General features: G+C 37.3%; 1 protein-coding gene and 1 non-coding gene across 4 annotated transcripts in view; one reads left to right on the forward strand and one right to left on the reverse strand.

The window, feature by feature from the left end:
- Nucleotides 1-25,670, reverse strand: part of TMCC1 (transmembrane and coiled-coil domain family 1) — a 242,045-nt gene that overhangs the window by 135,611 nt on the left and 80,764 nt on the right. The window lies entirely within an intron of this gene.
- LOC121496343 lies at nucleotides 14,829-14,932 on the forward strand. Its single transcript, XR_005989172.1, has one exon. It is a non-coding gene; the product is annotated as a U6 spliceosomal RNA (small nuclear RNA).

A 25,670-nucleotide genomic window follows, 5' to 3' on the forward strand; every position in this document is an offset into this window, starting at 1 on the left:
TTTTTTCTTTAGAAAAAAGACAGGAAAAATATTTATTTAATAGAAGGACTGAGAAATAAGTTTTAAGTAAATTTCCCAGAAATTAGAATAAAAGAAAGAAAAACACAAAAGAGTACATTAGGAGATCCAATCTTTGACTAACAAAAAGAACAAAACATAAGTAGGGGAAAAAAATTAAATAATGTAAGTGAACTACAGCTATATGCAATAACATGAATGAACCTCAGGCATGTTATTTTTGCATAAAAATCAAGACATACAAGACTACATAAACTCTGATACCATTTTATAAAGCTCCAAAACAAGTACAACTAAACAACAGTACATATATAATTAACTACCTTTTAAAATGTAAAGTGAATGAAATACAAAATTTGGGACAGTAAGACTATCATATACAGTTCCAAGACCATAGTGATGGTAATGTACCCATTCTTAAATTGTGCACAAGTCATTTATTTACACAATACACAATAATGTATCATAGCTTACATGAAATTTTTTTAATATAAATAAAACATTACATAATAAAAAATTTTAACAAAATCAGCTTTTCTCCACTCAGAAAAAGTGCTTGGCAGGTTAGTGAGAGGTGTGGGGGAAATATATTTTTGACGGAATAAAAATTAATATAAAATAGTTCTGTAAAACAAATGTTTCAAGATCCAAGCTTTGAATACTCAAAGGTATTCAGCCCAACAAATGCCAACAAGACTCATACCAAGGAACATCTTTGTAAAACCTCAGGACAATACAGAGAAGACATTTTAAAATTCTAGAGAAAAAAAAAAAAAACAGATGCTATCCAAAGGTTCAAGAATGAGTATGGCATCAGATTTTTCAATATTAGCAACTGGAAAATAAAGACACAATGCTTAAAAATTCTATGGGAAAATTATATCTCACATAAAATTCTACACCAAGTCAACGAAGTATTACAGTAAATAAAGAGTAAAATAAAGGAATTTTGAAATGGGCATAATCTTTTTTTTTCTGTAGTGACAGAGTGTGCATGTGTGTGCTCAAGTGGGAGGGGCAGAGGGAGAGGGACAGAGAGAATCTTAAGCAGGCTATACACCCAGTGCGGACCCCAATATGGGACTCAATCTCACCACCCTGAGATAATGACCTGAGCCAAAATCAAGAGTCAGACACTTAACTGACTGAGCCACTCAGGCACCCCAAAATGGGCATAATTTCTAAAAATTATCTCCTCTGCATCCTTTTTAATAAAGCTCTTGGAGAATGTGCTTCATGAAAAGAAAGGAATAAAGCAATAATGAAAACAACATTAAATCAAAGAAACAGAGAATCTGTTATTTATTAACAGATGAAGGGAGTCCCAGGAAAAAGGTGTGCAATAGTCTTTTGAAAGCAATCCATTCAAACTGGAGGAGAAGTGAGGGCATCAAGAAGATGAAATTGAGAGGGATACATGGTATTTTTAAAAGTATTCAGAAGATCTGCAACTCTTTCAGAACTTGGAAATGGCTCAACTACAGCTAGAAAGAACAATCAAAATTGAAGCAACTAACTCCAGAGACAACAACAAAAAAAACATATAAAAAGGAAAATGTAATCATATTGTACTTATAAAATTCCAAGTTGTTGGATGGGAGCAAAATGTGCCACCCCATAACGTGTCTTTTTGGCACGTGGATGATTCTAGGCTGGTTATTTTTAAGAATCAGAAGGCTCACAAAGTGGGAAGCTTTGGTGGCTCAGCCCATTAAATGTCTGCCTTCAGCTCAGGTCATGATCCTGGAGTCCGGGATGGAGCCCCTCATTAGGCTCCCTGATCAGCAGGGAATCTGCTTCTCCCTCTGCCCCTCACCCTGCTTGTGCTCGCTCTCTCAAATAAATAAAATCTTTCAAAAAATAAAAAAGAAGGCTCACAAAGAAATTCTGACCTTCCCCCTAAATGCCTGAAAGAATTTAGATAAAGGATCTGCTCCACGAAGGGAGCTATCATACAGATAACTACAGTATAACCTGAACTTGGTGTGGTAGATAGGGAGGAACTTAGCCTAGTCTGTTAAAATTCCTTTTTATGCTCCATTGGATCTGTATGATCCAGCAAACATCTGTTTACCAAACATTTACTTTTTCATCTTCCTAAGAATTGTCTTCCTTTCTCTCAAGTCCCAGACCCCTACCCACTTCTCCTTAGCTCTAGATGGCATATAAGCCTCAACTGCCTGACTTCCTATGGGCCTCATATTCTTATGGAGCCATCTTACTTAAGTAATTAAATATGATTTTCTTCTGTTAATCCGTTTTTTTTTAAGATTTTATTTATTTATTCATGAGACCCACAGAGGCAGAGACACAGGCAGAGGGAGAAGCTCTGTTGCGGGGAGCCCGATGTAGGACTCGATCCCAGGACCCCAGGATCACACTCTGAGCCGAAGGCAGATGCTCAACCACTGAGCCACCCAGGCGTCCCATGTGTGTCTCATTCTTATGAAGCCCCATACATATGTAATTAAATATGATTTTTTTCCTGTTAATCTGCCTTATGTCAATTTAATTCTTATACCAGCCAAAAGAACCTTCAAGGAGAAAGGACCAATTTTCCCTCCCCTATAGTTTTGGTAGTTGGCAGGATCTATACTAACTGGAAAACTTGCTCCTGAGACTTGCAGAGGAAGAGATCCTGAGACCTCTGACAAAAGCCAGTAGAAGGTAAGATTTCTTACCATGTCAGCCTCTGAGATCTCTGACTGTGGGGTCCGGTCTAAGTGAAACTGGTAAGAATCTAATGTCTGTCTCTCTGTGAAAATGTAGATTAGCAGGAGAAAATATTTGTGGAAAATATTTGGGCATAATAACTCTGATAAATTTGGTAATGAATACTCTTGATCTTTTTGGTCCTATAATTCCTCGAGATGGTCACTATTTTTTTCAGTTGTGCTGTCCTAAGGAATAAAAACCATAGGACAGAACACAGGGATATGCTGCACTAAAAGCCTGCTTTTCAAGCCAGCCTCAGAGACTGGTGAGTTCACAGTTCTCACCAGACCATCGTCTATTTACACAAACTGCTGTGGGTCCCCCTAAGTAAAAACTAGATGAGGTTTTTCTTTTCTTCTCTTGTTATATCCTGAAAGCCTGGCTTTATGACCAGTGAGAATATTCTCTCTGGTCTCCGCCATCCGGAGGGTGTACTCTGTAGGGTACACCTCAGGAGCCAGTGAAATAGACCAGGGTTCACAGGCATAAAGTCACAAGCCATTACACATGTGTCCCTTTAGCATCTCAACTTTCATTGCTTTGTCAGTGTTGGCAAAGTCCCATTCCTATAGCACCTTCCTGGTGTCACAGATAAGGGGGTTTGTGTTAGAAGCATCTCATGTTCCTGTAAGAGACCAGAGACACCATTTTCATTACACCATCCTCATTGTCTGTGCAATGAAGGCCTCTGCTTTCTTAGACTATCTCTAGGAGTGAATTTTCTGGACTTTGTTAAGAGCTGTGCATTTTACACTCACTTCTGAGATGCTTCTTGCATACTTAGTTGAGCCATAAGAACTAGTAAGAAGGCTTACTAGTTTGAGTCACTATTGAGATTAATAGATCCTACTCATCAAAGGCCAGATGATCAATCTTTTGAATTGGAAAAATATATATATTTTAAAAAACTTTAGGGAGGGCAGCCCGGGGTAGCTCAGCAGTTTAGCACCACCTTCGGCCCAGGGTGTGATCCTGGAGACCCAGGATCGAGTCCCACGTCAGGCTCCTTGCATGGAGCCTGCTTCCCCCTCTGCCTGTGTCTCTGCCCCCCTCCCTTTCTCTGGTCTTTCATGAATAAATAAATAAAATCTTTAAAAAAAATTTTTAGGGCATTCTCATCCTAAAATTATCTTATTGGTTATGTGGAATGACCAAATTTTAAAATGCACACAAAGAAATATAATGACTTAGCCTTAGGGACTCCTTTTTACAAGATGAAAGAATAGAAATTAGAACAAAACTTAAACTCTACATCCAATATAAATTCCCCCTTAAAATCCAAAGAATTAAGCATAGCACCTTTTGGAATACCTGATAATCTTACATCTAAGAACTACAGTCCCTGAAACTGTAGCTATATTAAAAAAAAAAAAAAAAGGCAGCAAAATCTAACTAAGATAGTTTGAATCCTAATAGCTTGGCTTGGCTTCTTGCCTGCCTGGGACAGGCCAGACCATGGATTCTTTCTTTTGGCTATCTTTGGGAATTACTGGATCTTAAGAAGGTAGTAACCTTTTACAGCCCTTTGAAGATGCCTCTTGAGTCCATGAAGTTGTTCAGTACTACCAGAAATATTTATTGTTTGTCCCAGCTAAAAACTGACAAGATATTTAAAATGATTTTAAGTAACTCTATAGTTAAAGTTGATCAGAAATTAGAAGGTTATATTCAAAGCCCAATAGGAATTTTTATTTCTCCTACACTAAGCTAAAATAAAACTGTACCTAAAAGGAAAAGAGCAATTTGCAGATAATGTAATTGAATGTGCAGATCAGACCCGTGATATCATTAAGGCTGCAACCCAATTCTTTGGGGGGGAAAAATGAGAGCAGCTGCCCTAATCTTATAAATCTTTGCAAAACTAAAAAAGCCCTACCGGCAATCCAAAGTCCATCAATTCTTTTTTACCAATTTAAAAATCTCCTCTATTTATTTCAAAATGCTTGTAAATTATTGGCTTTAGTAAACCAAAGTCCTTCTGGGAGGAACTTGCCTCCTTTCTCAGTCTCTTCAAGATTTAACTCTTGCCATGACTTTGAAATGTAAACAACTCAGGAGGTATCTAAAACAATGCCCACACTCCAATAACACTTAAGTGGGGAGAAAAAAGGTAAAGAGGACTTTTAAAAGTACAAACTGCAAAAAGGGCTCTTTCACCCAAACTTTAGACCACAGACTCCTTCCAGAAACAAATACAACCTTAAAAGTCTTCACAAACAGTAAGGGGCTTTAACCATCTGAGCAAGTAAACTTTATTCCAATTGCTTTTTATAAACTAGTGAGTTTTATATATTTTTTTAAAACAGAAGCTCTAAAATCTCTGTGTTTGCACCCATATGTATGTCTATGTGTATATATTATAGGTATGATATACAGATATTTCCCTACCTCCAGATGGTATTCCCAAAATTAATTTGCAAAAGAGCTGTATATAATTGACTGAAAGATGAGTGCTTACATAAATTCACTATTTCTAAACTCTCAGAAATACATCCAAATGCTTTCCAAGTTCATATGATCTGGTAAAACTCTTTGGTAAATAAAAACTAGTTTAAGTTTGTTGGTTTATTTTTTTTTTAAGTTTGTTGGTTTAATAGAGACATGTCTTTAAAGTTATCAACATTAATTATAATATTTTTACTCTACCTAGGTTTACTAATCAAGTAAGTTCATGTTATCTCTTACAAAATTTGTCAATAAGAAAAGTAGCTTGGATGAAAGCTGACTTTGTCTAATGTCTCATGAATTTTTTGTGAAATGTAACCACCATTGTTGAAAGCAAATGATTTATTTATTTATTTTAAGATTTTATTTATTTATTCATGAGAGACACAGAGAGAGAGAGAGGCAGAGACACAGGCAGAGGGAGAAGCAGGCTCCATGCAGGGAGCCTGACATGGGACTCGATCCCGGGTCTCCAAGATCACACCCCAGGCTGAAGGTGGCACTAAACTTCTGAGCCACCAGGGCTGCCGGAAAGCAAATGATTTAGATAGCTATAAGAGAGGCAGGAATTTTTAGGCAATCTTTTTAGCAAAAATTATGTTTTATGGTATGTGTACTTAAAAATAGTTTACAAAATATTGCTGGCATCCTAAAACTTCAGGGTTTTGTTAAGTAAATGATAAATTAATTGAATATGTAGATTATTTCCAAATAATATAAAATAATGAAACATTAATAACTGAACATTGGTTTATCTACTTATCTGCTAACCATCATCTGAGCTTTCAGTGAGTTGTAATCTGGTGGAGGGCATTGCCTAAGTGTTGACGGCTGCTGACTGATCAAGGCAGTGGTTGCTGAAGGCTGGGGTGGCTGTGGCAATTTCTTAAAAGTAAACAACAAACAATGCAGTCTGTCACATCAACTGACTCTTCCTTTCACAAACCATTTCTCTATAGCATGAGATGCTTTTTGATAGCATTTTATCCACAGCAGAACTTCTTTCAAAATTGAAATCAATTTTCTCAAAACCCGCCACTGCTTTATCAACTAAGTTTATGTCATATTCTAAATCCTCTGTTGTTATTTCAACAATCTTCACAGCATCTCCATCAGGAGTCGATTACATCTCAAAACCCACTTTCTTTGCTTATCCATAAGAAGCAACTCCTCATCTGTTAAGGTTTATCATGAGATCGTAGCAATTCAGTCACGTCTTCAGACTCTAATTCTAGTTCTCTTGCTATTTGCACCACATCTGCAGTGACTTCCTCCCCTGAAGTCTTGAGCCCCTCAAAGTCATCCATAAGGTTTGGAATAAACTTCTTACAAATTCCTGTTCATACTGATATTTTGACCTCTTCCCATGAATCACAAATGTTCTTAATGGCATCTAGAATGGTAAATTCTCCAGAAGGTTTTCAATTTACTTTGCCCAGATCCACCAAAGGAATCACTATCTGTGGTAGCTATAGCCTTATGAAATGTATCTTTAAGATTTTATTTATTCATAAGAGACACAGAGAGAGAACCAGAGACAAAGGCAGAGGGAGAAGCAGACTTCCTATGGGGAGCCTGCTGTAGGACTCCATCCCAGGACCCCAGGATCATGCCCTCAGATGAAGGCAGACGATCAACCACTGAGCTATGCAGGGGACCCTCTGTTAATCTATCTTATGTCAATTTAAGTCTTAGACCAGCCAAAAGAATCTCAAATAACAGAGGAAAATTAGAGATGACTTTTATTTTTAAAAAGAATTTATTTATTTATTTATTTATTTATTTATTTATTTATTTATTTATTTTTATTCATGAGAGACACAGAGAGAGCAAGAGAGAGGCAGAGACATAGGCAGAGGGAGAAGCAGGCTCCATGCAGGGAGCCTGACGTGGGACTCGATCCCAGGTCTCCAGGATCATGCCCTGGGCTGAAGGTGGCATTAAACTGCTGAGCCACCCGGGCTGCCCAAGAAATGACTTCTAAATTCTTAGTTTCAACAATTCTCTGAAAGACTAAAGACAAAGATACATATCTGAAATAATATTATTTCTTAACTTCATTTGTTCCTGTAGCTTACTGTTGGTCTAAGGTCACAATTCAGTTTTCCTTTGTCAGAATGCTTTTCAGAGTTTCCAGCTGTGATTTAAAAAAAAATAAAAAAAGGTACCAGGACAATACAGAATTGAGAAGCTACAAACAACGAATGAAAAGACATAAAAAGTAACAGCCAAAAAAAAAAAAAAAAAATCCCAAGGGTTCTAATCTTTAAGGATAGAGAATGTCTCTATAGAAAAACAGACTTAAAACATTCAATCATACAAAAGAAGAATAGCTTTGACATTTTCAAACTGAACATAAAATATGTAATAAACTGTGATTTGTAATAAATATTCTTTGGTCTTCTATTCACATTTATTGGCTCATAGCTCCCCAAATTCTTGGAATTTCCTAAGTATTAAGAGCAAAGGGAACACTATCTTTTGTTATAGTATTTGGTCTTTTGTCCCTAGAACCTGAAATAGCTTCAGTGCATAAAGGTGACATATTATTGAAAACAAGCCCCCATTCAGCCACACCTGATTTGATGCTAATGCGGTGACTTGTGGAAAGCCTCTAGTTAACCAACCACTGGATGGGAGCTGGCTGCCAGGGAAACTAACCAGGTAATTAGAGTTGGAATTTTAGCCCCCCTCCCCACCTCCAAGTAGTAGCGAGTGATTGGAGATTGTGATCTATCACCACACACCAATGATCTAATCTGAGAACTTCCAGGTTGGTGAATACATGGAGATCCTGGGACAGTGACATACCCAGAGGGCATGGAAGCTCTGTGCCTCTTCCTATATAGCTTGCCCTTCGCATCTCTTGGCCATTCTGGAGTTATATCTTTTTATGATAAACCTGTAATCTAGTAAGTAAAATATTTTTCTGAGTTCTGTAAGCCATTCTAACAAGTTAATAGAACCCAAGGAGTAAATGGTGGGATCATCTGAACTATCTGATCAGATGGTCAAAAGCATACGTGAAAACCTGGATTTGCCAGTGGCAGCTGAAGGCGAAGGGGAAGGAGTCTTGTGGGTCGGTACCCTTAATCTGCGGGCTCTGAAGCTATTCTCAGATAAGGTCAGAACTGCATTAAATTGTGGGACACCCCGCTGGTATTGTAGAGAAGTGCTTGGTGTGGGGGGAAAAAACTACACATCTGGTGACCAGAAGCATAGTATGGTATATGCTGTAGTAAAGGAGAGATACACAGGAGTGTCTTTTCCTTTCCTTATATAAACATCAATTCCTATTGCAAAGATTTTTTTTTTTTTGCCAGTTTCAATGTTAGCTAATTCTTTTTTATTTTTTACCTAATTTTAGGTAAATTCCACTAAAAGAGGGAAAAAAAATAACTACTCAGTAAACTTACTCTATATGTGACAAAGTTTGACCGCTCTAAATAAAATTTTTTATTCAATTGATTTAGTAAAACACTAGAGCTACAAATCCTTATAATGATGAAAACAAGATACAAAAGTCAAGTTTGTCTTGGATTTCTGTACCAATCCACAAATCTGTACCCGAATGCAACAAAAGATAAGGACATAGAAGTAGGAGCAAAAAAGCAAAGGATATACACCAGTACGTAGAGCCAAGGCAGGTAATTTATACTGTGGCCTAAAATCTCCTGAGGTATAATCAGATCATAAAATCTTTATTCACATTCTCATAAAGCTCAACTTCTGACAACAGAAAATAGCCTAAATTCCATCTTTTTGCCAAGAAACTTAAGCAAGATCACCTTATACTTGAAAGCCTTGTGGGGGAACATTCCTAAGAAGAATAAATTAACCTCACAAGTATTTATCTGCTTAAACCTAATCTGATTCTGTTTGGTATAACTCATCACAAACTTTGTAAAGACATTGTGTGACACCCAAGGAGTACGGAAAATGAAAAGAAGCTTATCAGATAAATGTTTCCAGTCATAAACAATCAGTTTCAATACCAAAATGGGTAGACTGTTTTCTTCAGCTGCTTTGCATCTTTGTAGCAGACAACAGTTCCAAGCAAAAAAATAAATAAATAAAATTAAAAAGTGAACACTGTTCTTTAACCTAGAAGAATGTATAGTTGTGTCCTGAACAATCTATAATCGTTGAAAACAGTTCAATGTTGTTGGAAAGTCTCTGGTAAGCTAAAGCCAGAAAACAATGTTTAAGATATTCTACTCCTACACTGTGATACAGTGGTTATTTAAATGTATATTTGCATAGCCACTTAACCTATGACACTTTTATTAATAAACTAAGCATATGCTCCCCAGGATTGCATTGTGTTTTATAAGCTAACGTTCTAGAAAACATTTCCCACAGAACACCCATATGGGGTAGGTTATACGGATCTTCAATTCTTGTGATGCACTACTCATTGTTAAGATTCCTATCAAGAAATGCTCAGAAATAAACAGATTAGAATTAGAATTCTCTTTCACTTTTATGGCTATTCATTCTGTGGTTTTTATATTTAAAAAGAGAAGTACTACTGAGATGGAAATCTCAGCAAAATGCAGGATTAGTCATTTTTTAAAAATCTCAAGTTCTGGTGATTCTAGCATTTGACACTCAGACTCACTGGAGCAGAAGGGCTTCTGCCTCTATGGGAACAATGAAAGAGAACAGGGTATTACATAAACCAGGAAAGAAAACCACCGCCACAACAGAGAAACTTAAGGAGGTACTCTGTAGCACTACAGTCATATCCACAATACTCCAATCAAGTATAGTGAAAAAGCTATTAAGTTTATTGATGGCTTATCTTTGCTAACTGAATTTCACAAAACTATTCCCTCACCAAAAAGAAAAAAGAAAAAGGAAGGGGGGGGGGAGATTCTAAAGTTTTTGGTTTTAAGGTGATACAATTTTGAGCTTTATTTTTTTTTTCAATTTTGAGCTTTAAAAAGTGAAGCTATTCAATTATACTGTAGAACAGATTATTTTTAATAAAATAGTACTCATATATTTTAGACAGAATTTATTTACTAAGTCATCTGTGATATGGTATACTTTAAAATAATTGTTCATTATAAACTTGCTTTCATGTTCTCTTTCTCCCTGCCTCTCCTTTTTTATTTGGTATGAAGAAGCAGAGTAAAAGTCTGTTGATAAAGTTCATTGTTGGAATTCCTTACTTATATATTTATTCTCCCATACAGTCAGACTATAGGCTTATAAGATGCCTTAAAAAACTTTTTCCTATGTGTAGATGACTTGAGAATCAGAAATTATCAAATTTCTAAAGAAGACAGCAGGAGAAGTCATGAGCAGACGGTCTGGATGAAGAAGTTGAACAATTTCCCAGTGTAGTCCTATTCCAGATCTTCATTCACAGCCTAACTTTCCAACAGTGTTTCAAATTTAAATGTTCCACCTATGAATTCCTATCTACAGTCACAGAATTTAGGAGTATCAAAGGTTATTTGGTATAGCTAGACTCTTCAACTGGAGTTCTGGGAATTTCCCACAACATGCATGATGTGTGGTTCTCTAGATTTTGTCTGATCGTCCCAAAGTAGCCTACCTCAAAACTAGACAGTTCTGTTGTCAAATCTGTTCTTATATTGTGGTTAGCATCACATACCCAAGGTAAATATAAAAAGAATTCTTTAAAGGAGAATTATTCTAACTTTTAATCTTGATCTAAATATAGGTTACATGCACCCCAGTATTATGCAAGACAATCCAATGGACTGTGGTAAGAAAAAATTATAACTTCCACTTATGTTTTTATCTCATGCTTTTATTTTTTATGTTATATGATGTATGTAATTTACAGACAACTATATGTGCACGATTTATAATTTAAAAATACTGGAGATACACCATGGGTGAGCAAAATAATTTGGAGGCCACTACTCTAGATAGTTAATGTCCTTTAATTTTTTTAAAAAAATATTAGGTCACAAGGGACCTACCTATATGATTATGGATCCAAGGTAGATATTAAGTGCCCATCATCAGTGTACCATGAGCTATGCATAAATATTCAGCATGAGAAATTAATGGCACCCAAATAAGCTTTCAAAATGTCAAAATAATAAACTTTCTTAGCAAAAGAGCACAGAGCGATGGACTATTCAGCTCTCCAAGTCTACCATGCATGTGATAATTGTGTAGACACATACATACACACTCAGAGAGAAAAAAGGGCCCATAAGGATATCTTTCATTATCCCTCCAACCTAAATCTAAAAATTAAACTTAATTTGACTAAATTTATCTACATTTAAAGGCTAACCTGGATTCCTCAGAATACTAACATTGAAGTGACACCAAGAAGATATCAAGGTCCAATTTAATTAATGCTTAAAACTATACTGTTGTGTCCTTGAAATTAGCTTTTCAATTATATTTTTATTTAGAGCATATTACCAAAATGCTTTAATAGAGTCAGATATAGGAAATACTTTAAGTTTTTTAAGAAAATGTTCATGTTATAAGTAAAGGGATGAGGCAAAGGAATGAGGATTGAGTCTTTGGAAAACTGCCTTATCTAGGATCTATAAAAAAGCAAGCACATTTACATTAAATTAGGTTTTCAAGGCACACTTTCAACCAAAACAACCTTCCTAAACCAAAGTAAAAATCCTATTATTTACTAACCATGAGAGACTCTGCAAAGTTCAGAATTTAGGCCAACATTTGTGAAGAGTTAGTTCCATAACCTGGTTGGTAATTAAAATAAGACTTCGGGGGTACCGGGGTGGTTCAGTCAGTTCAGTGTCTCCCTTTGGCTCAGGTCATGATCTCAGGGTCCTAGAACTGAACCCAAGTCTAGCTCCCTGCTCAGTGGGGAGTCTGCTTGCCCCTCTCCCTTGGCTCCCCCTTTGTGCTCTCTCAATCGCTCACACTGTCTCAAATAAATAAATAAAATATTTTTAAAAAATAGACTTCGGGATTGTATGAAGAGGTATATGTATCCCTAGGTTCAATGAAGTATTATCTAAATAGCCAATATCCAAAGCAACCTAAGTATTCATGGATAGATGAATGGATAAAGAAGATGTGATATATATACGCAATAGAATATTAGCCATAAAGAAGATTGGAGGGGCACATGAATGGCTCAGTGGCTGAGCGCCTGCCTTTGGCTCAGGTTGTGATCCTGGGGTCCTGGGATCAAGTCCTATATTAGGCTCCCTATAGGGAGCCTGCTTCTCCGTCTGCCTATGTCTCTGCCTCTCTCTGTGTGTCTCTCATGAATAAATAAAATCTTAAAAAATTGGAATCTTACCATTTGCACCAATATGAATAGATCCAGTGGATATTATGCTAAATAAGTCTGACAGAGAAAAACAAATATCATATGACGTCACTTACATGTGGAATCTAAAAAACAAAATAAAACAAAACAGAAACTGACTGATACCTGAAACTGCTGATTGCCAGAGGGACAGGGGTCAGGGGAGGAGGCAAGCAAAACAGATGAAGGAGATTAAGAGGTACAAATCTCCAGTTATAAAATAAGTAAGTCATAGGGACATAATATACAGCATAGGGAATATAGACAATAATATTGTAATAACTCTGTATAATGACAGTAACTAAACTTACCATAGGAATCGTTTCATAACGTATAAAAATGTCAAGTCACTATGATGTGCATCTGAAACTAATAGGATATTGTATGTCAATTATACTTCAATAAAAACAAAAGAATTACTTCCATTACTCGTTGGTAATTAAAAATAAGACTTTGGGATTATATTAGTATTAACCAAGAAAACTGTGTTTAAAACACACTGCAGGGGGCATCTGGGTGGCTCAGTGGTTGAGCATCTGCCTTTGGCTCAGGTCATGATTGGAGAGTCCTAGGATCAAGTCCCGCATCAGGCTCCCTGCGGGGAACCTGCTTTTCCCCCTGCCTGTGTCTCTGCCCCGCTCTCTGTGTCTTTAACGAATAAATAAATAAAATCTTGAGAAAAAAAAACACTGCAGGAAGTAAGAATCACTAGTATAATACAGAAGAATTAGTAGGTTATTTCATCAAACATTACTCTCAGCAATACCAGAAGGTATCAGCAGAGGGCCTCTAGAAATCATGGTACTAAATCTTCCTAGTAACATCTTTCCCAAGTAAACCAGGAAATGAATTAATTCCCTGCTACTGACATTTGCCAAAATGATTTATGTTTAAATTAAATTGTCAACATCTGATTAAGACTCTAGCTCGCAAATCAAATATGAGAATTTCTCTCCAACTAAAAAATTTCGCATCCAAACGAGGAAAGCAATATTCAAATGTCAAATGTTGTAATCTGCTTTCCAGATTACAACTTGCATGGTACGATCAAATTTTTCCAACAGCCTCCATGAAAGTGCCAATACTATTTTTAAAAAATCTCTGTCAAGTGTAAGATCATGATATCACAAATATGATGGAGAAGCAACATTTGCTATCTTACCATCCTAACAGGAAATAAATGGCTAAGAAGAATTTCTTCTTCTTTGGCCCCTAGACCACTCCCCCATTATCACATCTGATTTCCCGAGAAATACTTTACTGCAATCCCAGAGACTTCTTTTACCTCAGTAGGCTGAAATTTCTATTATTTTGAGCTGGGAATTACTTTTTGTTTGTTTTTAAGACAAAACCTCTTTGAATTTCAAGTATCACCAAACAGACATTATTTTTTATTTTATTTTTTAAAGATTGTATTTATTCATGAGGGAGAGAGTGTGGGGGGCAGAGACACAGGCAGAGGGAGAAGCATGCTCCATGCATGGAGCCTGACATGGGACTTGATCCCAGGTCTCCAGGATCAGGCCCTGGGCTGAAGGCAGTGCTAAACTGCTGAGCCACCCCAGCTGCCCCGAAACAGACATTAAAGAAGACAATGGTGAGGCACCTGGGTGGCTCAGTCAGTTAAGCATCCGATTCTTGATCTCAGCTCAGGTCTTGATTTCAGGATTGTGAGTCCAAGCCCCACATTGGGCTCCATGCCCAGCATGGAAAAATAAAAAACAAAAAGAATTGAGCACTGTTTAAAAACAAAAGTTACTGAAGATTTAAGTACAATAAATGACTATATTCCTAAACATGCCACAAAACTTTTAATAATTCTGATTTGAACATATCCATACATTAAATACTACTACAAATATAAAGTAAGGAAAATTAGGTGCTGAAGGTAGGAAATATTAAGTGACATTCTCCATCTTTAACACCAGATTAAAAGAAGATATAATTTGAAAGCACCTCACTCTTAAAAGCAAATATTTTGGAAACAAGAGGTAAGTTCTTCAGAAAAGTCTAACAGTCTCAAAATTACTAAGCCTCTGTCATGTTTAAGTCACTATCTATAAAAATTTTAATTGTGCTGAAATTCTATGAATTTCACCAAATGAAAATTAAAGATGAAAAATTTGATCACAAAAAGGAAAAACAATTTCAAAATGGAGCTCTGTACATTAAAAGAACCAAACAGTACCTTAAAATTAGGAAAGTGATAGCTCAGCTCTATTCCCTGCTCTATCCATATTTGGGTATTATGTTTTGTTCTAGAGACCATAATTTAAGAGGAATAGTGATGAATTGGAATAATCAAGAGCTGATGTACCAGTATGACTAAGTACTCAACATTATATTATGGAAGAACATCCCAGTGCTTGCCTCAGCAGCACATATACAAAACTGGAACAATACAATTGATTAGCATGGCCTGTGCACAAGGATGACATTCAAATTTGTGAAGCATTCCATATTTGTCATGGACCTCTGGGGTCCTTAGTGAATTGTTGAAACCACAAATTTAGATCTATGACTGTCAAGAATCAATTGGCTGTGTAGTTTTCCAATGAAGCCCTGGGAGGCTACCAATTCATTTAGTATCCGAAGAATCCTCAGAATCTCTGAGCTAGAAAGTATTTTTAAGCCATTCTTTAGGCCTTCTCCTTGAGCTATTTACTCTAGGCTTTATTGATGGCTATGAGATTACTCTTGGCAAGACCCACAACAAAGCAGTGGTCAAAAACATGACTTTTAGAGCTAGAAAGGCATGATTCTGACATTGAGTAAACTTCTAACCAATTGTGTGAACTTGGTAAGTCACTTCAACTTCGATCTTCTGTTTTCCTCACTTGTAAAATGGAGACAGTAATATTTCACAGTACAGTGTTTGTAATAAGGATTCACTATTACATTCTAGCACTAAGAATGCTTGTATCAATAAATATTTGCTGGGATCCCTGGGTGGCGCAGTGGTTTGGCGCCTGCCTTTGGCCCAGGGCGCGATCCTGGAGACCTGGGATCAAATCCCACATCGGGCTCCCGGTGCATGGAGCCTGCTTCTCCCTCTGCCTGTGTCTCTGCCTCTCTCTCTCTCTCTTTGACTATCATAAATAAATAAAAATTAAAATAAAAAATAAAAAAAATAAATATTTGCTGAATTAAAAAATAAAAAAGAATATCCAAGGATTAGGAATTATTTGCCTAGCAAAGTAATTTTTCAGAAACACTCACATTAGGAAAGAAATCCCTGCCTGCAGAGGCACTACATACTCTGGCCCTAACTGAAGAAATACAATTTAATATAGATTTCAGTTTAATATGTTAGATTTGTCTAACAGAGAAATCTGAGTAGAATGAGCTTCTTTGGGAGAGTCTCAGAGGCCAGATAATCACTGGCGGAGAATGTTATAGAGCTGAATAAAATGACTGTAGAAGTCCCTTCCAACCTAAGATATCGTGTTAATGAAAGGCTCCAAAAGTTAAGTGGAACTTTCTTTAGGACAATGTTCCAGAATTTTTGTCCTACCCCTCAGACAGCTGTAGCAACATGGCAGAGGCAAAACAACCCCCCAAAGCATAGAATTAAAAAGAATCATTGTTGAGGTACCTCAGTGGCTCAGTCAGTTAAGCATCCCACTCTTTTTTTTTTTTAAGATTTTATTTATTCATTCATGAGAGACATACAGAGAGAGAGAGGCAGAGACACAGGCAGAGGGAGAAGCAGGCTCCATGCAGGGAGCCTGATGCAAGACTGGATCCCAGGACTCCAAGATCACACCCTAGGCTGAAGGCAGATGCTAGACTGCTGAGCCACCCAGGGATCCCCCATGCATTCAATTCTTGATCTCAATACAGATCTCGAACTGAGGGTTGTGAGTTCGAGCCCCACGTGGGGCTTATTTAAATAATAATTATAATAAAAATAGTAGTAGTAGTAGTAATATAATATTTTTTAAAAGACTCATTGCTACCATCAGATTACCTGCCAGTCCGATTACCTGAAGCAAAGATAAATAACCTTGCATTTCCTACTTTAAAGCACTGTTTGGAGGTTAGTAAGACTGTAGTGGCTTCTGGACCTCCAGTAATTTTACTGTCGCCTTTTGACAGTGGATGTGGAAAGCAATGGGAAACTTCTACTCCTTCATCTAAATTTCTACTTTATTCATTTCTACTATAAGCGTTAATTATCAGGGGGCACCTGGGTGGCTCAGTGATTGAGCATCTGCCTTTGGCTCAGGTCATGATCCTGGGATCCAGTCTCAGGAGCAGCCTAATGCTCCCTCTGTCTAGGTCTCTGCCTCTCTCTCTGTCTCTCATGAATAAATAAAATCTTAAAAAAAAAAAAAGAATTAATTATCAGGCTTCAAATCTTACTTCAATTGCTAAAACCAACTAATTTTTTTTCCTCAACTGTTTTAGGAAAATTAGTCTCCTTAGATATAGGCATCTAGTTGGCAGGTTACCAATTTTTTGGCAGTCTAGATCCTTCTAAGATTTTCTATACCCTCTGCCTTTATATTATACTGCTCACACTAAGTACGTGATAAAAAAAATGTGCAATATTGAGGCATCTGTGCTATAGTAGAATGAGCACAAAAAATTAGACTCAGTCATGTACTAGCTCTCTGGTCTTAGGCAAGTTTAAAATTTTCCCTAAGCCCTAATTACTTCATTTGGGGGAAAAAAAAGAAGATCATATCTACCTCAAAAAGCTGACATGCAATGTAAATTACATTATATACACAAAAAAGTTCTTCCATACATTACTCAATTAACTGAATATGATCCCACATAATAATATTAATACAAATTCACCCCCACAAAACATCCTTGCAAATATCATTACCAACTACAGGTAAAAGATTCTCAATTATTTTTTAAAAAAGATTTTATTTATTTATTCATGAGAGACACAGAGAGAGAGAGAGAAGCAGAGACACAGGCAGAGAGAAGCAGGCTCCATGCGGGAAGCCCGATGTGGAACTCAGTCCTGGGTCTCCAGGATCATACCCGGGGCCAAACGCAGGCGCTAAACCATGGAGCCATCCAGGGATCCCCAAGATTCTCAATTATTGAATGAATCATTGAAATTCAATATTCTCAGGGCAAATTTCTTGGTATTGTAAGGCAATAAGAAAGATGATGGAAGGATGGTTCTCACCTTCATCCTCCTTACTGTAATTCTCCAACATTACTTTGTGATGAATATTGAGACCACAATTACAAGCTCTCTTCTACCCCACCCTCATCAATCTCATAATGCAGAAATTAGCTCCATAGAGACTGTATATTTAACTGGTTATCTCAGTAAATAGAAGAGGCCTTATTTTATGCCCTGTTTAAATAATTAAGTACTCCATTTTCCTATTATTTTGTTTAGACACGTGAGAGAATCCAGAAAGTCACTGCTCATATTTTAACTATGAAGGGTATTCAAATAACTCTAAGGAATCATTACAGTATTTTATTTCCATTGCAACTCATCTGAAAAAAGAAAACAAGAATTATTTAAAAGTAATAGCGTAAGAAACCAAACAGGTGGTAATGATATCAGTCTTTGTCACTGTTCTTAGATTTCTGCCCTCCTTCAAACAAGCTGATCTAGTTACCAATGTCTGAAAAAAGAAAAAAAAACTTTCTTTTCTCCTTTTCTTGTCTCCAGCTTGAAAGAACTGGCATTCTTCAATTCTCTGACATGATCAACAGGATAAAAGGGCAAGAATGCTAATAAACATGGAATCAGTGGGAATCCAAGGATCTGGACCTGGTATCATTCATAATTAGATGTATAATCTCAAATAAGTTTTAACATCTTTGGGTCTAAAATGAGGAGTTTGATTAGGATTGTCCTTAAAGCTTAGTAGTCTGAGTCTTTGCTAATCACTTGGCAACTGCTGGGGATCTACTGGCTGAAAATCAGTTGTGTTGCAAGGGACTCATTTTGCAACCCAAAGTTTCTGAATTCTTAATTTCCTCATTATTACAACTTTGAAATCTGAGTCAGCACTTCTTATCCCAGTTAGATGTTACAATGATAAAATAAAACGTATTTGTCAGTTCTTGATAAATATTTGACTTGATCTTTGGCTGGAGGTATGAATATTCTTATAATATATAAGCCAATAAGTCCTTGCTAATTCTTTTCTTTAAAGAGACTTCTCACAAGATTAATGTTTTTTGAGAGGGGAAGAGGCAGAGGGAGAGAGAGAATTTTTTTTTAAAGATTTTATTTATGCATGAGAGACACAGAGAGAGAGAGAGAGAGGCAGAGACACAGGCCGAGGGAGAACCAGGCTCCACATAGGGAGCCCGACGTGGGACTTGATCCCGGGACTCCAGGATCACGCCCTGGGCCAAAGGCAGGTACTAAACCACTGAGCCACCCAGGGATTCCCCCCTCCTTTTTTTTTTAAAGATTTGAGAGAGAATCTTAAGCAGATTCCTATGCCTGGCATAGAGCCCAACACAGAGCTCAATCTCACAATCCTGAGATCATGACCTGAGCTGAAATCAAGTCGAATGCTTAACCAACTAAGCCATCCAGGTGTCCCGAGATTAATTTTTAAAATCAAACATCTTTCATATATCTAAAATGATTCTATTTAGGAAAAGGGTATTTTCAAAGTCCATCTATATATAAAATGAGACATAAGTCAATGCAAATAATATACTGTGAGACCCTGAAGTATGAAAGTTCCAAAGTGAACTCTAGTCTGTTTCTACTGACTGACAAGATCACAGGTCATAATGATGCACTATCAAAATAAGTCAATTTTTAACAAATATTTACTAACCCTAACATTGTGCTAACCTGTGAAATTTTCTTGAGATAAAATGTTCTACTATGATCTCTGAAAAAAAAATCTGTTCTAGTGATAACCTTATATAATATATGATCCTGGTCTCTCCCTCTGTCTACCTATTTATCTACCTCTAAGTCTTTGGAAATTAACCATCACAAAGGAAGACAGTTTAACAGTATTATAGATAAATAAATGAGTAGTGGGACTCGGAGTGCCAAAATTCTCTCCCAAAGATTCAAGGCTAAACTGATAGAGTACCCGATCCTTTGTACATAAAAGGGAAAAGCAGAAGTGAGGTCATATATTGTATTTCTTTAGAGGTCTAATTACTCTGAAGTCCATATCTGTTTTGTAATGTAAAGGCAAAAGAGGTTAGATTGAACTTAAAGAGTGAACTCAACATTCTTTTATGTTGAGTCTTCATCGCAAAAGCTGCTGTTCCAAACAAGAATGTAACTCATATTTTTAAAAATATAAAAGCCCCTCCCCCCAAAAAAACCTTTTAGAAGCATCCTTATGATAATTTTGCAAAACAAATTTACCAAGTTCAAGAACACCCTATGACAATCATATCAAATGTCAAAATAAGATCATTAAGGATAGTCAAAATAGGGGATCCCTGGATGGCTCAGGGGTTTGGCGCCTGCCTTCGGCCCAGGGCGTCATTGTGGGGTCCCAGAATCAAGTCCCACATCGGGCTCCCTGCATGCAGCCTGCTTCTCCCTCTGCCTGTGTCTCTGCTTCTCTCTGTCATGAATAAATAAATAAAATCTAAAAAAAAAAAAAAAGATAGTCAAAATATCTTTTGGGCCACTAAATAAATACACTATATTAAAAGAAACATACACATTCTGGACCTCCAAACTAAGGTCAATAAACCTAAAAATTATTTTAGCAACCAAATTTTGCTCTATAAAGTACCTTTAACAGAAAACAACTAAAAAGCCAAAATATATCTCCATCTCTGGCTTATTCCTACTTTTCTAAGCTCGAATTATTCAATGTCACCTGCCTGTCCCTAAATACACAGAGAAGAGATCTCTATCGGTGTACATCAAAAATTAAAAATTTTAAGCTGTTTTGTGGAAAATGGACATTATCTTACCATTTTTCCCAGACAAATCTCTAGGTTTTAAGTTGTGTTTACCTTTAATTTTTAAAAATCCTAACAGTCATGAAGTCCTACCTAGTCTTCTATTATCTATTCATTTTCAAATTATCATTTCGTTCAATATTTACAAAGGGCATCCACTACTACTACTATATCATAGTCATTGTACTCAATCCAGCTCATAATCCTAATGATCTCCTGTACTAGTTACTTCTCAAGTCATAATCCATATTTATTAATGTCCTGTCCATAGGAAAGTCATCCCTTTGCTTCCATCTGAGGATCCTGGCCTAGGGGCACCACCTGGTGGTCAGCAATAGGAACTACTCCTCCTACCACCTCATTTCTTCCCCACTGGGAGACAGTACTCCTGAGCTTTCAGGTTTTGCTCACAGCTCAACTAATTCAATCTTAGAGATCTCCCTTTCAGGAACTCCTGGGTGGCTTAGTCAGCTAGGCGACCCAATCTTGATCTCAGGTCTTTTTTTTTTTTTTTTTCATTTATTCATGAGAGAGAGAGACAGAGAGACAGAGGGGCAGAGACATAGGCAGAGGGAGAAGCAGGCTCCATGCAGAGAGCTTGATGTGGGACTCCATCCCGGGACTCCACGGTCACGCCCCCCGCCAAAGGCAGGCGCTAAAACGCTGAGCCACCCAGGGATCCCCTCAACTCAGGTCTTGATCTCAGGGTTGTGAGTTCAAGCCTCACACTGGTTGTGGAGCCTATTAGAAAAGAAAAAAAAGAAAAGAAAAGAAAAGAAAAGAAAAGAAAAGAAAAGAAAAGAAAAGAAAAGAAAAGAAAAGAAAAGAAAGGAAAAGAAAGGAAAAGAAAAGAAAAGGAAAGAAAGGAAAAGAAAGGAAAAGAAAAGAAAAATGTAAAGCAAAACTCCTTTTTATACGAACTGAGTAGGATGCCATACTGATGTGATTTACCAAGGAGGCAGAGTCCCTTATTTATAAACCCTGGGTAATCCACAAACTCTAAATCTACATATTATTTTAATAATTTTAACAATGAAACTGAGAATGAGAAAGAATGGGTTTTTGAGAGCTAATTCAAAGAAAGACTCCAGAGAGTCTTGGCACTGAGTTGGGGGTGCCTCTGACAGTGCTGGCCTTGGTGAGAAGTCCTTCTGGGCATTCTTGGCCCTGATTCCACCTTATGGAAATAGGGGCACAGGAAAGCAGCCTAAAGCTGCTTGTGCTCCTGACATGCCAGTCTGAAGGCAGAAAAAACAGCTGGGGTTAGTGTGCTACATGGGACCTCCAGTATGGGGAAAGCTGACAGGCAGTACCTTTCCCTTGTCCTCTGCCCATAGCTATCCAATTCTGTTCCGTGGAAAAGCTGTACATAGACCTGGAAACCATGATTCTATCAAGTTGGTACAGCCTTTTCAGTGTGAAATTATCCCAACATTTGGGCTCTTAGCCACCAAACAGATGAGATTACCAGGAAGAGTAGTCCTACCTCTCCCTTCCATTCTGCCTGCCTGCTCCCTTTCCTATTTTCTCTGATTTCCAGATCCAGTCAGGCATTACAAAATAATTCTCCTCTCTGTCCATACTGCAAGTAACCCACAAAACTTCCCTAACTGCAGCCTAATAAAAATACACTTTTTTTTCTAAATTCATCCAAAAGCAGGAAAATGATATAGTAAGCTCTGAAGTGATAGTAACCTTAATAGAGAACTAAGATGACTAACCTCGAACTCTCTCTTCATAAGCTTCAAAGTTTGCACCTACCTTCTATTTCCCTTTTATTAAACTTACTCTTTCTCGAAATGGCAAAAAAAAATCTCATTAATTGTTACTATTTTACAAAATGAGGAGTATTTAAATAGCATTGACTAGTATTGTTTCACTATTTAGCTACCACTGTAATTGTGAAATAGTGTATAATATTTTACCTTGATTTTAGAGGAATGGAATTTTGGGGCCAGTCTGGGAATCTACAAACCATTTCTAACACTGAAATTCAAAAGGACTTTTCCCATAGAAATAAACAATTGACTGTTGCTTTATAAGCTGGTAGATGCTTACACTATCTAACAAAAACTTCTCAGCTGAGCTCTCTGATACCTTAGCTGTTTTTTCCTATTTTATTCCATCTTGAACATAACTATAAAAAAAATACATTTTCAACATGCAAACCACTTTTCAAAACTCCATAAGGAGGGCTCCCTGTTTCCAATCATATCATGAAAATTACTTAGTTTCACACTCATTAATGCTAAGCTAAAGCCCTCTCCCCTAAACAGAAATTTTAAAAATCAGTTATACATAATCATGTACTCTTCCAAACTTCTCCCATTACTTCCTCTAAATGTTTCACTAGTCCTTTTTTTTTTTTTTAAAGATGTTGTTTATTTATTCATGAGAGACACAGAGAGAGACACAGGCAGAGACACAGGCTCCATGCAAGGAGCCCGACGTGGGACTCGATCCCAGGTCTCCAGGATCACAGCCTGGGCTGCAGACGGCGCTAAACCGCTGCGCCACCAGGCTGCCCTTCACTAGTCCTTATACTAGTTAGTCCTAAGGTTCTAGGTAGGAAATAAAGATAACTAATATATGGTCCTAGCCCTCCAGGGACTCAATTATGGTTTTGTTCTGTTGTTGTTTTTTTTCCCTCCAATAAGGAGAAAACTTTATTTTTTATTTATTTATTTATTTATTTTTAAGGAGAAAACTTTAATTAAAAACTTTAAAGCAGGGATCCCTGGGTGGCACAGCGGTTTGGCGCCTGCCTTTGGCCCAGGGCGCAATCCTGGAGACCCTGGATCGAATCCCACGTCAGGCTCCCGGTGCATGAAGCCTGCTTCTCCCTCTGCCTGTGTCTCTGCCTCTCTCTCTCTCTCTCTCTCTCTCTCTCTCTCTCTGTGACTATCATAAATAAATAAAAATTTTTAAAAAATTAAAAAAAAAACTTTAAAGCACACCTCAGGGCACCTGGGTGGCTCAGTCAGTTAAGCATCCAACTCTTGATTTCAACACAGGTCATGATCTCAGGTTCTTCAGATTAAACCCCATGCTGGCTCCACTCTGGGCATGGAGCCTGCTTGGGGTTCTCTCTCTCCCTCTCCTCCTCACCTTCTGTGTTCATGCATGCTCTCTCTGTCATAAATAAACATACACATCTCAGCTACTTTGAAACTTGAAATTTGCAGGTATTGTGTTGTCTTAAGATGGTGAAGATCTATATTTACTGTGCCTCACCCTCCTAAGACATCCTCCAAGTACACATGCTCTATAAAGCCCCTGTCAATAACATGACCCCATACTTGGCTTACCCTCCTCTGACCTTCTACCACCCTTAACTCAGTAACATCTGATTTTATACTGTTCTCTCTATTGAAGCTTTCAACCACAAGGATGGGTTATAAGTATGCTGTAAATACTAATCACCTCAGACCTCCAGGTAGCCAAGCAGAGCCTAGAGAGACTGGATCAATTACCCTGGCTATGAACATGTTATCACTTTTACTCTGCTGTGCTAAACAGATATTTCATTTTTTTATGTGTGCCATGGAAAAGACTGGAAGTAGAAATTTAATTTGTGGCATTTTCAAATTAGAAGTGACAATAAATATTATTTAGTAAACTCATCTGAAAAATGAGGAAGATGAAACCTATGAAATTTAATTTGTTTAAAGTCACATTGATATTTAATAACAGAAACAAGTCATTCTCAGAATTTAAAACTGCAGGCCCCTGACTTCTGGGCTTGATTAACTACATCACACAGCTTCTTAAGTTACCACTTAGGTAAATCTTGCCACCCCCAAAGACTGTAAGGTCTTTGAGAATAAGGCTGTAATACAATTTATATGTAGCTCTCATATCTCTCAAAGTGCTAATCTCCAACTCAGGGCTACTCAAGGATACTTACTGGTGGAATAAAAAGTCTTCAGTATAAAGAAATGTCCCATTTAATGAAAAAGACAACTACAATCTCCATATTTAGAAATTTGTCTGAATAATATAAACATATATGTATATTCACGTATGTACATAAGTAGAACGTAAGAAAGTGAACAAATCCACTTGGGGAGAAAAGGCACCTGAAACTATACCTTAGAAATAGTAAACTGACATGACTATTCTAAAAGCTACATATAGGGCACCTGGGTGGCTCAGTTGGTTGGGCTGCTGCCTTTGGCTCAGGTCATGATCCTAGGGTCTCTGCTCAGCGGGAAGCCTGCTTCTTCTTCTGCCTGCCACTCCCCCTGCCTATGTTCCCTTGCTCAGTCAAATAAATAAAATCTTTAAAAATAAAAAAATAGGGATCCCTGGGTGGCTCAGCGGTTTGGCACCTGCCTTTGGCCCAGGGTGTGATCCTGGAGTTCTGGGATCGAGTCCCACGTCGGGCTCTCTGCATAGAGCTTGCTTCTCCCTCTGCCTATATCTCTGCCTCTCTCCCTCTGTGTCTCTCATGAATAAATAAATAAAATCTTTTAAAAAATAATAAAAATAAAAATAAAAATAAATAAAGCTACATATAAGTATCCAAGTTTGTTAAAAACAAGGCAACTGGCTCAAAATGGAGTCACTTACATACTAAGCCCCATGTTTACCAAGAATCTAATTACAGTTTCGCCTCTCCCAGAAAGATACTCTTAAACCAACAAATCAGGAATTACCTGATCAGTATTAGGTAATCTGCCTCATTACCCCTGAGATGCCCTGTGGGGACAGTAACATAATATCAATCTGTTTTTTTGGTTTGCTTGTTTTGCTTTGCCTAGTACAACTTTCCTGTTTCTGGCCCTTTCTGTCTATAAAAATCTTTCCCTTTGTACAGCTCTTCAGAGCTCCTTAATTTGCTATAACGGATGCTGTCCCATTTATGAATTGTTGAATAAAGCCAGTAAGATCTTTACATTTTACTCAGCTGAATTTTTAACAACGTGAAAAGCATTAACATTTAAACCATACAGGGATCCCTGGGTGGCGCAGCGGTTTGGTGCTTGCCTTTGGCCCAGGGCGTGATCCTGGAGACCCCGGATCGAATCCCACATCGGGCTCCCGGTGCATGGAGCCTGCTTCTCCCTCTGCCTGTGTCTCTGCCTCTCTCTCTCTCTCTCTCTCTCTGTGACTATCATAAGTAAATAAAAATTAAAAAAAAAAATTTAAACCATACAATATAAATTTAATACACATAAATCAAATTCTTACTAGTAACTGTTCCAAGTATTTTTCCTCACCTATCTGGCATTTATAGACAAGGTTATGACTTAAGGCCTTAGTGTGCACTATCATCCTCTCCTGTTAACAATGCCAAGAAAAACCAATTTCAGTA

The sequence above is a fragment of the Vulpes lagopus genome, chromosome 7 (assembly GCF_018345385.1).
Source record: "Vulpes lagopus strain Blue_001 chromosome 7, ASM1834538v1, whole genome shotgun sequence".
NCBI classification, from domain to species: Eukaryota; Metazoa; Chordata; class Mammalia; order Carnivora; family Canidae; genus Vulpes; species Vulpes lagopus.